At 50.1% G+C, this 13,947-nt stretch overlaps 1 long non-coding RNA gene across 1 annotated transcript; it reads right to left on the reverse strand.

Moving 5' to 3' along the window:
• Positions 1-3,895: 3,895 nt before the first annotated feature.
• LOC138101380 (uncharacterized) lies at positions 3,896-11,633 on the reverse strand. Its single transcript, XR_011147123.1, has 3 exons — positions 9,921-11,633; positions 8,410-9,642; positions 3,896-4,132 (listed from the first exon to the last, which is right to left on the reverse strand). It is a non-coding gene; the product is annotated as an uncharacterized lncRNA (long non-coding RNA).
• Positions 11,634-13,947: the final 2,314 nt, after the last annotated feature.

The raw sequence follows: 13,947 nt of genomic DNA on the forward strand, positions 1-13,947 counted from the left end.
GCCTCAGAAAATTGCGTGCAAGCGCTGGGCTGGCGTTGGTGTCGGCGTCGCGTTCAGGCAGCCGAATAGACGCAGCTAGAGGGGGCCTTCCCTGCCACCATCTTGAGAAGGTCAGAAAACTGCGTAAACGACCGCCATCTTTAGTGTGGCGATGACCTAACTTCCGGTTTCGCCGCCATCTTGGGTGCTGGCAGAAGCCACTTCCGGTCGAGCCGCCATCTTTAGTGTGGTACTCACAAGGCCCCCGCCCCTCACAAGGGCTTCTGTCTATTCAGCTGCCTGAATCCAGCCCGGACTCCGACGCCGGCCCCGCGCTTTCCGCGCGATTTTCCGCCGTGGTCCCCGGTGCGAGGACACGGGTGGTGGGGTCACCGGCGCCGGAGGCGGGCGACGGTCCCGCGACCGGCGGCAGGCATCGGCAGGGACACCTCTCTTAGGGGCCTAGTGCGTCCGCCATCTTGAGTGTGGCGGAAGTGTCATCCACCCTCTGCAAGGTCCTGGCAGGTTCGAATAAAAACGCCACTTACGCCGTCCCGAAAGCGCCGAACTGCGCCTTCCTTTCCGAGCCGCCCCCTTGAGAGCGGCACGCGGCCGGCTCTATTCCCACCGTGCTCGCCCGGTGCTCCCCGCCCCGGCTCGCGCTGCGACCGCGCCTCTGCTGCCCGGCAAAACCGGCCCCGCCGGGCCGCCCCCCGCGCTGTCATTCGTCGCGGTCACCGCCCCGCACGGCGCCCGCTCCTTTGCAGCGCTCTGGCCCCGCTCATGCACGCCCGTGTCCCTTGGCGCTCCGAACCGTCCTTCGCCCCTCCCCTCCGCTGCCAGACGCGGCCCCGCTCGCTCCTTGCCCTTGCCACGCTCGGCAGCCACCGAGGCCGCCGCCCTCTCGGCTCCCCCGGCCCCGGGCGGCAGCAGCGCCGGGGCGCCGTGCCGGGGCCGGCAGTGCCGCGCTCTCGCCACCAGGCGGCAGCAGCGCCGCCCAGCTCAGCCCGGGGCCGGGCCGCGCTGCGGGGCACGGACAGAGCAGAGGCAAAAGCCGGCTCAGGGCGCTCTGCAGCTCCTGCAGCCCGAGCCTCTCGGCTCCTGGCGCCAGGCACTCGCTTCTTCCCTTCCTACAGAAAAACGCCGCCTCGTTATGCTCAAAACTTGCTCATCTCTAGTCCCAGCTTCTTATATTCCTATATGCAACAGAGTAGAGAGAGAGGGCTGGCTTATTTCAAAATGAATCTACATCTAAATCCATCGCCTTTGTCTATAGATGTCAAAATGAAGACCTTAGCAGGTTTTGGTATTCTGCACACATCCCTCCCTGGGAGGAATGGTAAAAAGTTAAAAACAAATGACATTTAAACAGTAAAAAGTTAGAAAAAAAGTTACAACGGCAGAAATTTAGAAACAAACAAAGAGGTACAATACAAGAAACGAACAAATTTCTAAAGGTAGAAAGGTTGAAAGTTAAAAACAAAGGTAGAAACAAAAAAAATTAGAAACAAAGTTAGGTAGACATTTAGAGACAAAGTCAGAAAGGCGAGTGTTGAGCTTTTGACAGGGTACCCTTCCTTCTCAGACCAGGGTGAAAGAGCAGAGGAGGCTGCTGTTCTGCTAAGTTCTTGATTTCACAGTCTCACAGCTGTCTTGAAGGCAGACTTTGAATGGGGTTACATGATAAAGCCAAGCAGCAGCAGCAGGCAAAACCAGCTGCTTCTATATGCTCCATACCCTATATTTTTTGCTTACAGAAGTGTGGATTATATTTGTTAATTGACCAGTAAGATTCACACACGATTCTAGTTTTCTTTTTCTTAACCCACCCTGGTCTAATTCTAACAGTCGTAAGCCTCACACAAGTGTTACATCTGTGTTACACAGATTTGCATCTACAGTTTCTATCAGCTCTTAGTGTTTATGTGAACACTCCATCTAAAAAATGGCAACAGTGCCACTCAATCTAGATTTTGTCTAAAGTAAAGAATTCTGTGAAAAGGTAACACTGCTGCAGCAAGAGCTGTGCTGAAGATCTCTGCTACAGCTTTTTCATGACTAAGGCACTTGGCATCTATTTCTACTAAAAGTTAAAAATCCGTAGTTCTATTGCACTTTGCTGTGGCTTCATGGATGCCAGCTTGTCCAAAGGTTTCAATTCAAACCTAAGGCTTTGGCTTCCCTCTGGGCCTGAGGCCAGAGGAGCCTCCACTCTAAGAAGGTTAGAAACAAGGTTAGAAAGGTAAAAGTTAGAAAGCAAAAAATACATTTAGAAAGGCACAAAGTTAGAAATGTAGAGTGTTAGAAACCAACAAAGGCAGAAAGGTAAAAATGGGGAGAAAAACAAAGGTAGAAAGTTTCAAAGTTAGAAGCAAACAGAGGCAGAAAGGGACAAATCTAGAAAGTTAGAAACAAACAAAGGTAGAAAGTCAAAAAGGTAGAAATGAACAAAGGTAGAAAGTTGGAGAGGCAGAAAGTGCAGAGGCTGGCAGCAGCCATTCCAGCCTTAAGGAGAGCCCTGTGGAGAAGAGCAACTTGTTCCATTGATCTTCACTTCGAGAAGGGCCTTCTGCTCTCTTGGGAAAGATGCAGACCAGGCCATGACTCCAGCTAGAAGCAGCAGGTGGGAATGCTTTTCCTTCACCTCCCAGAAAGCTGGGAGCTTTCATGTTTGAGGCAGTGGCCTAAAAGGGGCAGAAAGTCTGCCCTGACAAGTGTGTGGGCATGGATCTGTTTGGTCTTGCCCTGTGCCCATTCCCAAAACTCTCTTCAAACTTGCCCAAAAGAGCAACACAAAGCCTGGGGCAGATTGTGCCTGAAGAAAGAATGGTCTCTGTTTTTTTCCAAGCTGCTACAGAAACAAACTAAGGTAGAAAGGTAAAAATGAACAAAGGAGGGAAGGTGAGAAAGGTAGTTCGAAAGTCAAAGTCAGAGAAAGAGAGAAAGTCAGAGAGAGAAAGAGAGAAAGTCAGAGAAAGGGAAAGGCAGAAAGAAAGCAAGGCAGAAAGCAAGTCAGAGAGAAAGAAAGGAAGAAAAATAGAGAGAAAAAGGAATAGAGAAAGAGAAGAATCGGGTTTGAGAGAAAAAGAAATGGAGTTTAAAAGTGAAGTAGTGTTGAAGAGAAAAAGAGCAACTGAGAACTAGAGTGACAGAGACATCCAGAAAGAGTTAAACAGTGAGAAAAAGAGAAAGAGTTGGAAAAAGTCAAGTGAGGAATAGACTAAAAAGTAAAGCAAAGCAGAGCAGCAAAGCAAGAAATATGGCAAAAAACTTACTAAAGCACACCAAAGGAAGAGAGCAACCAAAGGGGGGAGGGGGGTTTATTAGGGTTTCTTCAACTTTATTGAATGAGGGTTTTTTAGTTACACTTCAGCAAAGCAAGTGGAAACAACAATGTGCACAAGCACAAGTACAAATCCAATCCATCTGCACACTGGTCAAAGTCCAAGTGACATCCAGAGCAATACGTGCAAGTGCAGCAGCAAACACAAATCCAGAGCAACACAAGCCAACCCCATCGCAGTACAACCTAACAATTGTTCTCTTTCTGGAAAATGTATGACATCTTATTGGTCCAGGAAACCCAAAACAACAGCAGCAGACAGAGAACAAAACACTCATCCACCACCCGCCTCCTTCAGCTTCCACACAAACCCACCCTCGCTCTCGTCTCGAGAGCACCCCATGGGAAGGCGGTTCCCGGGAGCCCCAAAATCATCGCGCCTGACAAATGCCCAGCCCCGGCACGGTCAGCACCCAACCCCTGGCGATGAACGTCACCTCACAGAGCGGCCGGGGCCCAGATAAAAAAACCCAGCTGGGAGGGAAAAAAACCCCAGACAGCAGAGCTGGGTGGTTTTTACTCTAAGTTTAAAAAGTAGCTGAAAAGCCTGAAAGGCAAAACTCACACCCACAAGGTTAGAAGCATTCCACACACGCACTCTTCTCGCAGGCAGACAGACACAGACAGTCACACACACACACAGTCACACAGCCTTCAGCTTACACCCTGACTGCAGCCCTGACTCAAAACATTCCAGCCATGAAGATGCTTCGACGCAGCTTCTGGATGCCGCTCCTCGACGCCGAACGGGGCGCTCTGGGAAAATCGGTAGCGTCGGTGACCGCAGAGATCCGAGGCGGCCTCGGGGACCTGCGAGACAACGTGAGGCAGCCAACGAGCCGCCGAGGGCTAGGAGTTATTCCCACACCGGGCCCATAAGTCTTCTACCCAAAAACCCATAGAAAAGAGATGAACCACTAAGTTTTATAACTCTTCTACTTAACCGTGACCCTACGTGCCGGGGCAGGGCAGCTCAAACCCAGACAGCACATAGGTAAGTGTTCTACGATGTACAGACCTGTGAAACAGAGAGGCAAGAACTAAAACGCAGGGGAAAGCAGGGATTAGATACAATAAAATGTCGGTAGGGCCTTTTTTAAGCTGAACCTAAGTCAATCACTACATCAACTCAAGTTGAACCCTATGTTAACTTCCAAAGACATATGTCTTTTCAAACCCAGATTTGCAATTTTAGGAAAACAGGAGCTGCGCGCTCAATGTACCTGGACTCCTGGCCAGTGGACGGGTGTGACAGAGCCCCAGGTCACAAAAAAGAAAAGCAAAACATGTGATCACATACCCTTGTACAAGAAACAATATCAAAGTGAGACCAACTTGGAGCAAGTCTGGATCATTCCCATAAGGGTTACCAGGAGGGGTTCTCTGCTCTTTCTCTGCAATGGGACTCCCCAGCTGAAGTTCAGACCAGGATGACAGGAACGTTTTAGGGTAACTGCTCTTGTATCCCTTCCTAATCGCTACTGTAACACATAATAATGATTTGATGCATTGCCTTTCTACCTTGATTTCTGTTACTGCTTCTTATCCATGTAGTTCATTCTTCTTACTTGCTTATCATCCATATAATAAATAAGCCTATCCCAAAAGAAGTCATTCTTTTGTTCTGATCACTTCACTAATAGCACTAACTAGCAAAAGAACACTCCCCTTCCTCTGGCAAAGAACTCTCCTTCTCATCCAGGTGCCTGTGGCTGAAACTGAAATTCCACCTCCAAAATGCTGTATGTCCAAGGTTAGTAATTCCCAAGGAAATTCCCCACCGATCATAAGCAATCACCTATAACTTCTCCTCTGGAATCGTTACTGCTTTGGCTTTCTGTGGAAGTGTTTCAAACATCCATTGAGGGTTCAGGGGCTTGCTCGGGTTGCTTATGGCTCACCCTGACAGGCCCAAGCCAACTCCAAGTACCCAGAATTTCAGGGAAATATTGATGCGGTTTATAAATGCTCCCCTTCCCTGCAAGTCAGTCCTTCACTGCACATCCAGGGAGCGGATTTACTCCGTCCTTTGTACTCAAGAGCACCTCTCCAGCACAAATCCCACCTCTCACAGACACAAACCAAACAGAAACCTACTGCAGGTGTTTGCGTTGAAAGTACAATTCTTAGCACATCTGGCTACATGATTAAAACACGTGCATGCACTGATGTCATAGAGGGAAAGCTTTTCAGCGGAGAAAACAGCCATTTTGGTAGCATACTTGGATACACCTTCAGAAAAAGCAGAATTAGCACCAATTCCTAAGACTGCTGCTGAGGAATCCAGCCTTCCTTGGGACACCCAATGCAGCAGACACTGGAAAAGGAGGGAAAAAGCCAAGCTTGGAGTGGAGAAATAGAACATAAATACACCAGCCTTTCAAAAACCTTCACATTGCAATAGTGGGAACCAGTCACATTGACTCTTTCCTTGCTTTTTGTGATTACATAAATATGAAATACAAACAGGTAACAACTATTTTGAGTTTCCAAGTGCCAAAACCTGCTTTCCGAGTGGTAGGGGGGGAAAGCAGCAATTCAAACACCTCACAAAAAAACTAAAATCAACCAACCCATCAACCTAACACTCCTTTACAGCAAGCAAAGGCCACACATCCTAAGGGCTAGATGACCCATGAGCCAGCTTCCCCACATTCCTGCATTTCAACAGCTTCTGATTGCCCCTTGTACTCCTACAAAAGCCAAAAACTAAACTGAAGTTTTAGAAAAATAAAATTAGAATTGGTGAAACTAACTCTAATAAAAAGTGTTATCTCTTACACGGCTAAAATCTGTTGAGATATCATTAAGAAGCACTATATTTAGAACGCATTCTACTTACAACTCTTCTGTTTGACTAATCAAAGAGGCAAGCAGAAGCCAGTGTTTAAAAATTGATTCTCAAAACCGAATCCTAACACAAAACCCTGTCGCTACAACCGTCCCAAATGCATTTACACATAAATAAAGGGCAGTTTGTAGGAGTGGCTGCCTTCAGCAAAACACCAAAATCCCTCTCGAAGGTGAAACTCCTGAAAACTGATAACCAGTGAATCAAACTGTAACTACAAAAGCAGATGCTCTACCTACTCCCCACCAAAAAGAAATGTTCCTGGATTTTCCTGCGATAGCCACAGAGTTCGCTCAGATGCTTTAACTTCCCTTTTGAAAACTCTGTTCCTATATGTGAATTACCTCTGTGTGTACGTGTGGCAATCAAGAGAACCACTTCAGGAGATACACATTAACACTGCTAAAGAAAGAGATAGACCACAGAAACTCCTCCTGCCTGAGGGAGAGATTAAACCAGTTCCCTTTGTCCCTCAACCCCCCAAGCTCTGCCTGCTCGCAAAGACGAAATTTAAATACCAAAGGCAAAGCCAACCCCAGTGATATCGCACCCTACAGCAAAATTGGTTATAATGAATACTCCTGCAGTTATAGAAATACAGGGCAATAGCTCGAAATGTTGAAACAAGAGCACAAGTGATAAAAGAAAGACTAGGAAGTGTACCAGCCGAAGAATTACAAGCACTGGTAGTAAAAAGAAAGACAAACACTGTATGACTAATTTTGTATGGTTATCTGGGCTGGTGCCACATGATGATTGTATCGCTGAAAGTGTTAAGAGTGGCAAGTGAATGAAAAAGAGAAGTTTCAGCAAGAAAAAGCTTCAATGGTTGTCTCGATTCTGATCCATACAAGTCCAGTTCTACCTGACACAAAAACCCCAGACCTTACAAGCCTATTGTAACAACAAAATGGATTCGCTGACAAAAATCAGAAAGATAAAAAGTAATCCACAGCACCGACATCAATTTGGTAAATGATTGCATTATAAGTTAAGCCATACTAGAAACCTTATTTTTGCAGCACAAAGAAAAGACTAACCATTGACCAAAAAGGTGTGTAAAATACTTCTATACAGCGCTCCCAGTGCCAGCTGAAACTTAGATAAAGCCATCCAAACCTAGCACCATCCTACACATCAAAAGATAACAAAACACGCCGTTCAACACAGCAGATAAGCTGTCTTGAACCTCTGAACCATCTACCAGTTACAAGTGATTACCACGAAACGCAGGCGTGCTGATACAGATCCTGTTATTTCAAGACTTAGTGACTGGTCTTCCAGTCCCCCTGTCCTAAACTGTACAAAGCGACACCCTTTCCTCTGGGCGAGCTCAGCTTTGCACTGAAACTAAGAAAATTTCTCACTGAAGCCTCACAAACCACTCCTCCACTGCCCCCGTCTGACAGCAGCGAGCGCAGCGCTGAGTCTGCAACCAGAGGCCAGAGATGGAACCGCTGCCGCAGCTCTCTGGAGAAACGCGTCCGCTGTTGCTTCGGTGCCACAGTTTGGATTTCTCCAACAACCTTGAATGTCTAAGCATTCCCTCACCGGACAAAAGCGAGGCACCGGGCCGAGGGGCACCCGGCGGCGCCCGAGCCCCGCGCACGGACGGCACGGAGCGGGCGGGACGGCCGGGAGCGGCGCGGCTCCGTGCCTCGCCTCCCGCCTGCGCTCGCCTCGGCTCCGCACGGCTCGGACCGGCGCGGCTCCGTCGGTCCCTGTCGGCAGCCCAGCCCCCAAATTGCCATTCCTCCTCAGAAATTCCCCAGGGGCCGGGAGTGCTCCCACGCAAGACATTCGGTGCCAGGGCACAGCCAGAAGCGCCCTCAAATGCAGCGGCACGCCCCCATCTAAACCCTTCAAATGCTGGAAAAGCTGGAGTTTCTTTCAATTTAACCCCTGGAACTGAGGCAACGGGGGGTGTTTACCTCAATTTAAGCAAATACTATGGCAAATAAAGGGGTTCTCCCCTTCAATTTAATCCCCCGAAATATCAGAAAGAGAGGGGCTTTCCTCAAATCTCTCAAATGATGGGAAAAGGGCGATTTTTACCTCAATTAAAACCCTTAAAAAGCAGGGACAATGGGGCTTCTTCCCTCAATTTAAACTCCTTCTGTCCTCGTAACCCCTCTTTTTTCTGGGGGCACTTGGGGAAGGTGTGGCAAGATGAAATCAAAAGGGAAAAGGAGAAAGACACCCACCCCCCCCCTTGCAAATCCACACCGTGGCTCACCTGCTGCTGCCTGGCACAAAGGTTCGTCCCTTGGCACCTCCTTTAAGCAATGCTCCACATCCAAGTGCTCCCCCAAGACGCTGGGAGATGCTCCCACCGTCCTTCTGTGAGAGACCCCCCAGGAGCCCACCACGAGCCCCTCTCCTCCAGCAGCGCCACGCAAAAGGGAGCTGAGGAAACCCATCCTAAAACAGCCCCCGGCAGGAGCTGCCCTCTCCTCACCGTCACAGCTCACACCCGGGTGTTGGGGTGACCCAGCCCACTGCAGGGCTGGGGCAGCGTGCCAATCAATCCCAGCCCCTCCCCTGGATCGAGTCCCCCGAAGAGTCAGATTCAGGGGGCGGCTCAGAAGCCTAAGCTGCACCCCCTGGGCTGTGCCCGGGTCCAAGCCACCTCCCCCGGATCGGGAAAATGCTCGGTTACTCGGTCGTTCACTGGTTCTGTTATACCTCCCGCCTCTCGGTTTACCCCAGTGGTTCTTGTTGAATTGTATCCTCCCCCTGGCTTGTAACTCATTGCTTGTTTTCCCCTTTCACCGGGGTTTTCAAATTCCCTATAAAACTGAGGACAAGGGTCCAAGGAGCGATCCGATCCCTTCCCTCCGACCGACCTCATCATCATCCCATCGCATTAAACCTGTTAGAAGCCAGACCTGAACAGCCTCTCTTTTCCTTTGTCTCCGAGCTAACGTGAGCCGAGCCCGTCGGCTCCTGCTGTGTTCCCTCTGCCGAGAAGCCAGCTAGCTTGCCCAACAAGCAGCTCTCTTCCTGATCCCGAAGTTGCTTCTGCGACAGGCAGAAGTAACGCAGCTGGACTCTCTCTGACCTGGGGCACGCCAGAGCTCGTGCCTCGAGCACCAAACGCTGCATTACCTGGGGTTGTTGCTGGTCCCAGGGTGAGGGCAGGTGCAGAAAGCATTTGCTGCTCATTCCCTGGACAGCTCATCCTCTGTACCTGATACACTGGGGCACCAGGCTTTCCTTCCTATGGATAATAGATATTTGATGCCAATTGCAGGTAAACTGTCAGGGGTGTTTTTTGAAGTATCTTTTAAACTGTAATTACAATTATGCATAATTATTATATCATTAGCATTCCATAATTATGGGTGTGATTTTTGACATTTGATAGACAAGACTAAATCTCTTGCTGGTTTTAGAGTATTGCGTTGAAAGTCTGTGTGCTTTCTCTTCTTCCCCTGTTCCAGGAGAGTTCTTGGGAAACTTCTGTTATCTGTAAGAAGGGTGTAACATCAGAACTACTACAACCTATTTGCTCCTAAAGCAATGCACAGCAGCACATTTTTAGGCCGCTGGGCCTGTGCTCTGCGAGCTACCCAGCAGTGCAAATGATGAGGACATTCTCCTGCTACACTATCAACATCCCTGTCATTAGGTCTCCCCTTAACAGCATTCTTATTCAAACAAGGGGAACAGCAACTGTGCTGTGAGGAAGAACGTCCCCTCGCTGGTCCTTCAGGCAGTTCTAGTAAAAATAAAAAAATCCATTACCTTCTCTACACAGCAAGGATGGATCCAGCAGCTCTGTCATGTATTCGATTTCAGTCTCCAGCTCATCACACTGGGCTAGCACACGTGTCAACACAGGCAGGAAGTCATCGGCTCCATACGGCCTCCCTGGGTTGAAGGGAACGCAGGCAGTGAGAGACAAACCACACTTTTTCACCAGTTCCCGTGTTTGAAAGGAAAGCACTCTTTTGTGCCTTCTCTAGCCAGCATGTCTGTATTACTCCAGAACCCCCTGGAGTCACCAATGTGCAGCAAAGAGAACGTCGCCTGACACTCACTGCACGGGAGACCGGCTCAATCCTGTCCTTCCAACAAGCACGAATCTTACGATGCACGCCTTGAGGCATGCAAGGGAAATTTAGAGACTGGGCTCACCTTGGCACCAGCTCAACCGGTGAACTGGTGGAAAGGCTGCCATGCCAGTCACCTGCACAGTCTCATTGCCTAAGAGATGATGGATAGGCGTTTTCTTTATACATCCAGGGATAACATCCACCTTCTGGAAGTGTCCAGACACAAACACCAGTCTCTGAGTATGAATCCCACAGCAGAGAAGCCCGAGTATAAAAGCCTACTAGATTTGACAAGGAAATTCAACTCATTTCCTTGACAGAGAATAGTCAAAAACACCAGTGAGCAAGGGCTCCTGTGCCTGAAGGGAACCTACAAGAAAGATGAGGAGAGACTGTAAGGGCCGGGATTGACAGTGACCCACAAAGACCCAGGCCCGTCCATGGTCCAAGCACTTTTCCTGCATTTGGATTTTCTGTTCAGAAGTCACTGTGTGGCCAAATCTCTGGGTCTGGCTAAACGGTGTTTAGTGCAGAACTGATGCGATGGTCGCTCAGAATTGCCCAGAGCAGGAGCCAACTTGCAACTCTGGTGAAACTCAAGTGACACCAGCTGAGGCACACTCTCCAGATAACACACTGTGGGTGTGCCAGGTTCAGGGGCAAACGGTCAGGCCTTACCTTCTCCTGGTTTGAGGCCCGGTTTGGCAACAACACAACATTCTAGTGCAGGATCAGTGCCAAAGGGAAGGGCTGCGCAGACGCCCTGAGCCCCAGTCTCTGCATCAGCAGCAGCAGCAGGTGGGTGGAACTCACCTATTTCCAGATTCAAATCCCTTTGTTTGTCACTCCTGCTAGTTTCTAGGCTCTGAAAGCTCATTTCAGCTGTTGAGTGACAACACTAGCTGGTCCGTGGATTTAAGGAAGCAGACAGTCTTTGGGAATGTGCGCTGCCATTTGAGACTTGTCCAACAAAAGGGGCACGGGGGGACAGGAGGAGGACAGGTGTTAGGGACCGAGTCCGGAGGGCTGGCCGCATAAACGACACGTACCCCGATACGATTAAGCATCCTTCTCCCCTTATTGTTCAACTATGCCAACTTATATCTACTTTTGCAAAGATTCACGCCCAGTCCCTCTAGATGGCCTCTAATCAGAGGGGGAACTGGGCAGCTGTATACCTTGCCAAGGACTCTCAGGGCTGCCTGCAGTCAGGGGCCTGTTCAGGGGCTTTTCCTCAGCAACCCTGGGTTGTCCAATCTTTCCAGGGGTATCATATGCCCTTGTTCCATAAGGAATCCCTCTACAGACAGGGAGTTGTCACCGGCCCCGTGCTCATGGGCTGTAGGGGACACCTGCACGGAGGAGGAAATGGAAATGGGAAAGAGGGAAATGCAACCTAATGGGACGCAGCCCTGGCACCACATTTCCTCTTGTTCCTGCTGGCCTGGAAAGCCCCAGGTAAATCCAGTCCCTCAGACCTTGCATTCCTGAACACCAGGAGAGCTGGAGTTTTACCCAGATCCCAGTGCCCTGCACAGCTGCACTGACACGAGCACAGGCTGATCGCTCTGCCCAGCACCATCCCTCATTTTCCTCCCATTGCTCCCCAAGCGTCCCCAAACCACCCCGTGTCTGTGCCGGGGCCAGTGCCTGCCCCGAGCCCAACCAGAGGCTGTCACCCAGCCCTGCACCAGCTCCCACCCCTGGGAGAGCTGGGAATGCACTGAGAGCTCAGCTCCCTGGGCTCCCCAACACCCAAACCAGTCCTCAGACACACAAATAATGCCCAACCTGCCCCTCCGGGCACAGCCAAACACCACAATTCCATCATCCCCAAGGAACTCTGGCAGGTTGCCTCTTCACCTGTGCCTTTTTCCAGCAGCCATGGCTAGGACCGGGCTGTCAGAAATAGCATTCCCTAGGCAGTTCATCCCAGCACAGAGGAGAAGAGGAGCCTGTCACTCATCCACACCACGGGCAGGACAAGGGGGGCCCAAGCTGGCTTTGGCTGCTCCAACATCCAAAGCTCTTGGTGCCAAAGATAGGACGAGTTCAGTGGTTGCTCCTGTCCTGAAAGAGAGCAGAAAAGCGAAGTTAATCCCACTGTGGAATGCAAGACTCCTGCATTTCATATTTCTGCTCTGATTGCTCACCGCAGAGTATTATCCATAGAAAAAAAAGGAGAATGACACCATATCAAATAAAAAGTGCCCTTCTCCAGCACTTTTATTCCAAGCATTAAAAAGATGCTCATTTCTCTTCCAGCATTGTTTCCCTCATTTTAGCAGAACCGTCTTCATCCCAGACCCCCTTCATCAGCTGTTCAATCCTCTGGCACTGGATTTGGACAAAAGAAGGGACGCACCTGGATCGCAGGAAATCACGGAGAGAAACCCCTCCAAAACCTGACAGAGAAAAACAACAGGAGATGCAGGAAGACACATCCCTCATTTGCACGTCCGGAGTGCTTTTCTAAAGACTTCCCTGCATCTGGATGCTCTTTGCACTTGGCTTTCTTTACAAGAATGCATTTGCTGCTAAACACGTCTCAGGCCCTTATTTGATCAGGATAAGGTCGGATGGAGATGAAGACTCACACAGGGAATAGCCAGGGAGATGCAGGGCCTGGGAACATCAAGGACGGAGAAGAGAAGGAACAGGGATTGTTTTTCTTGTTTAGAGCCAGCAGTGCTGTGAGCTTGGAGAACACACGGCACCACAGGGATCCAGGGCAGGAGCGGGATAACTCCGGGATAAGGGGAATCTGCTCCCACTCCAGGGCTGTGCCAGTGAAGGAGGGGAAGTTTTAGTGCCTTCATGGCACACAAAAACCAAACCCAGCACCACCGAGCTGGACTTTCGTGAACTGCAACACAAAGCGGCCCCTGGCCTTTGGGGGAACACAACCTCACCGAGTCACGGAGCCAGGGGATGACACTTGGGAATGAGCCTTGCGGCCTGCAGCCAAATCAGATGAGGGAGCCACAGGAGCTGTGGGGTTTCCTGCTCTTCCTGCAACGCCATCAGTCCAGACCAGGAGACCTTTCCTGGAACAGATCTTCCCTGTAAAAGGGAGCAACACCAAAGCTCAAGCCCTCATTTAGAGACCCTTGGAAAAGCAAAGGTGAGAGGGGATTACCTGGAGCCCCAGGGGACCGAGGTGAAGGGGATGAAGAAGCAGACAGCAAACTGCTTCCACTGCTTCTCACTCCAGCAAGGGGAACTTCCCTGGAATTTCACGTCCAGCGTCTCTCCCAAGCCCCACCGGCGAACCCACACGTACTCCAGGACTGATCTCCTTTGTACTTCCAGCAGCACAGACCCACCGGGAGGAACTGCAATCCAAGGACACACATCAGCAACCGCCTTCCCGCTTGGCGCTCTCTCCACATTTTTCCCTTTCCAGTGGGATGCAGGTGCCACCCCCCAGAGGCAGGAAAACTGCCTTGCAATCCAGTACAAAACCTGCCTGGGAAGCCCAGGATGCCCGGAGCCAGCAGCCATTTCTCCTGGAGCTCCTGCTGACAGGCATTTGAAGCCTGCTGGGCCTCACAGCTGCTTTTCTGCCAGGGGCATTCCCACCTCTTATTTTTTAGCCCAAATAAAGGTTTGCAAAGCTGAGTTTTGTGAGAAGTGCTTCATATTTGGATTATTCTTAACTTGGGAGTTTCCCTTGGCACCAAAATCAGGGGGTAAACCCAACATGGCCTCAAAGG

Source organism: Aphelocoma coerulescens, unplaced genomic scaffold (genome assembly GCF_041296385.1).
Source record: "Aphelocoma coerulescens isolate FSJ_1873_10779 unplaced genomic scaffold, UR_Acoe_1.0 HiC_scaffold_257, whole genome shotgun sequence".
NCBI classification, from domain to species: domain Eukaryota; kingdom Metazoa; phylum Chordata; class Aves; order Passeriformes; family Corvidae; genus Aphelocoma; species Aphelocoma coerulescens.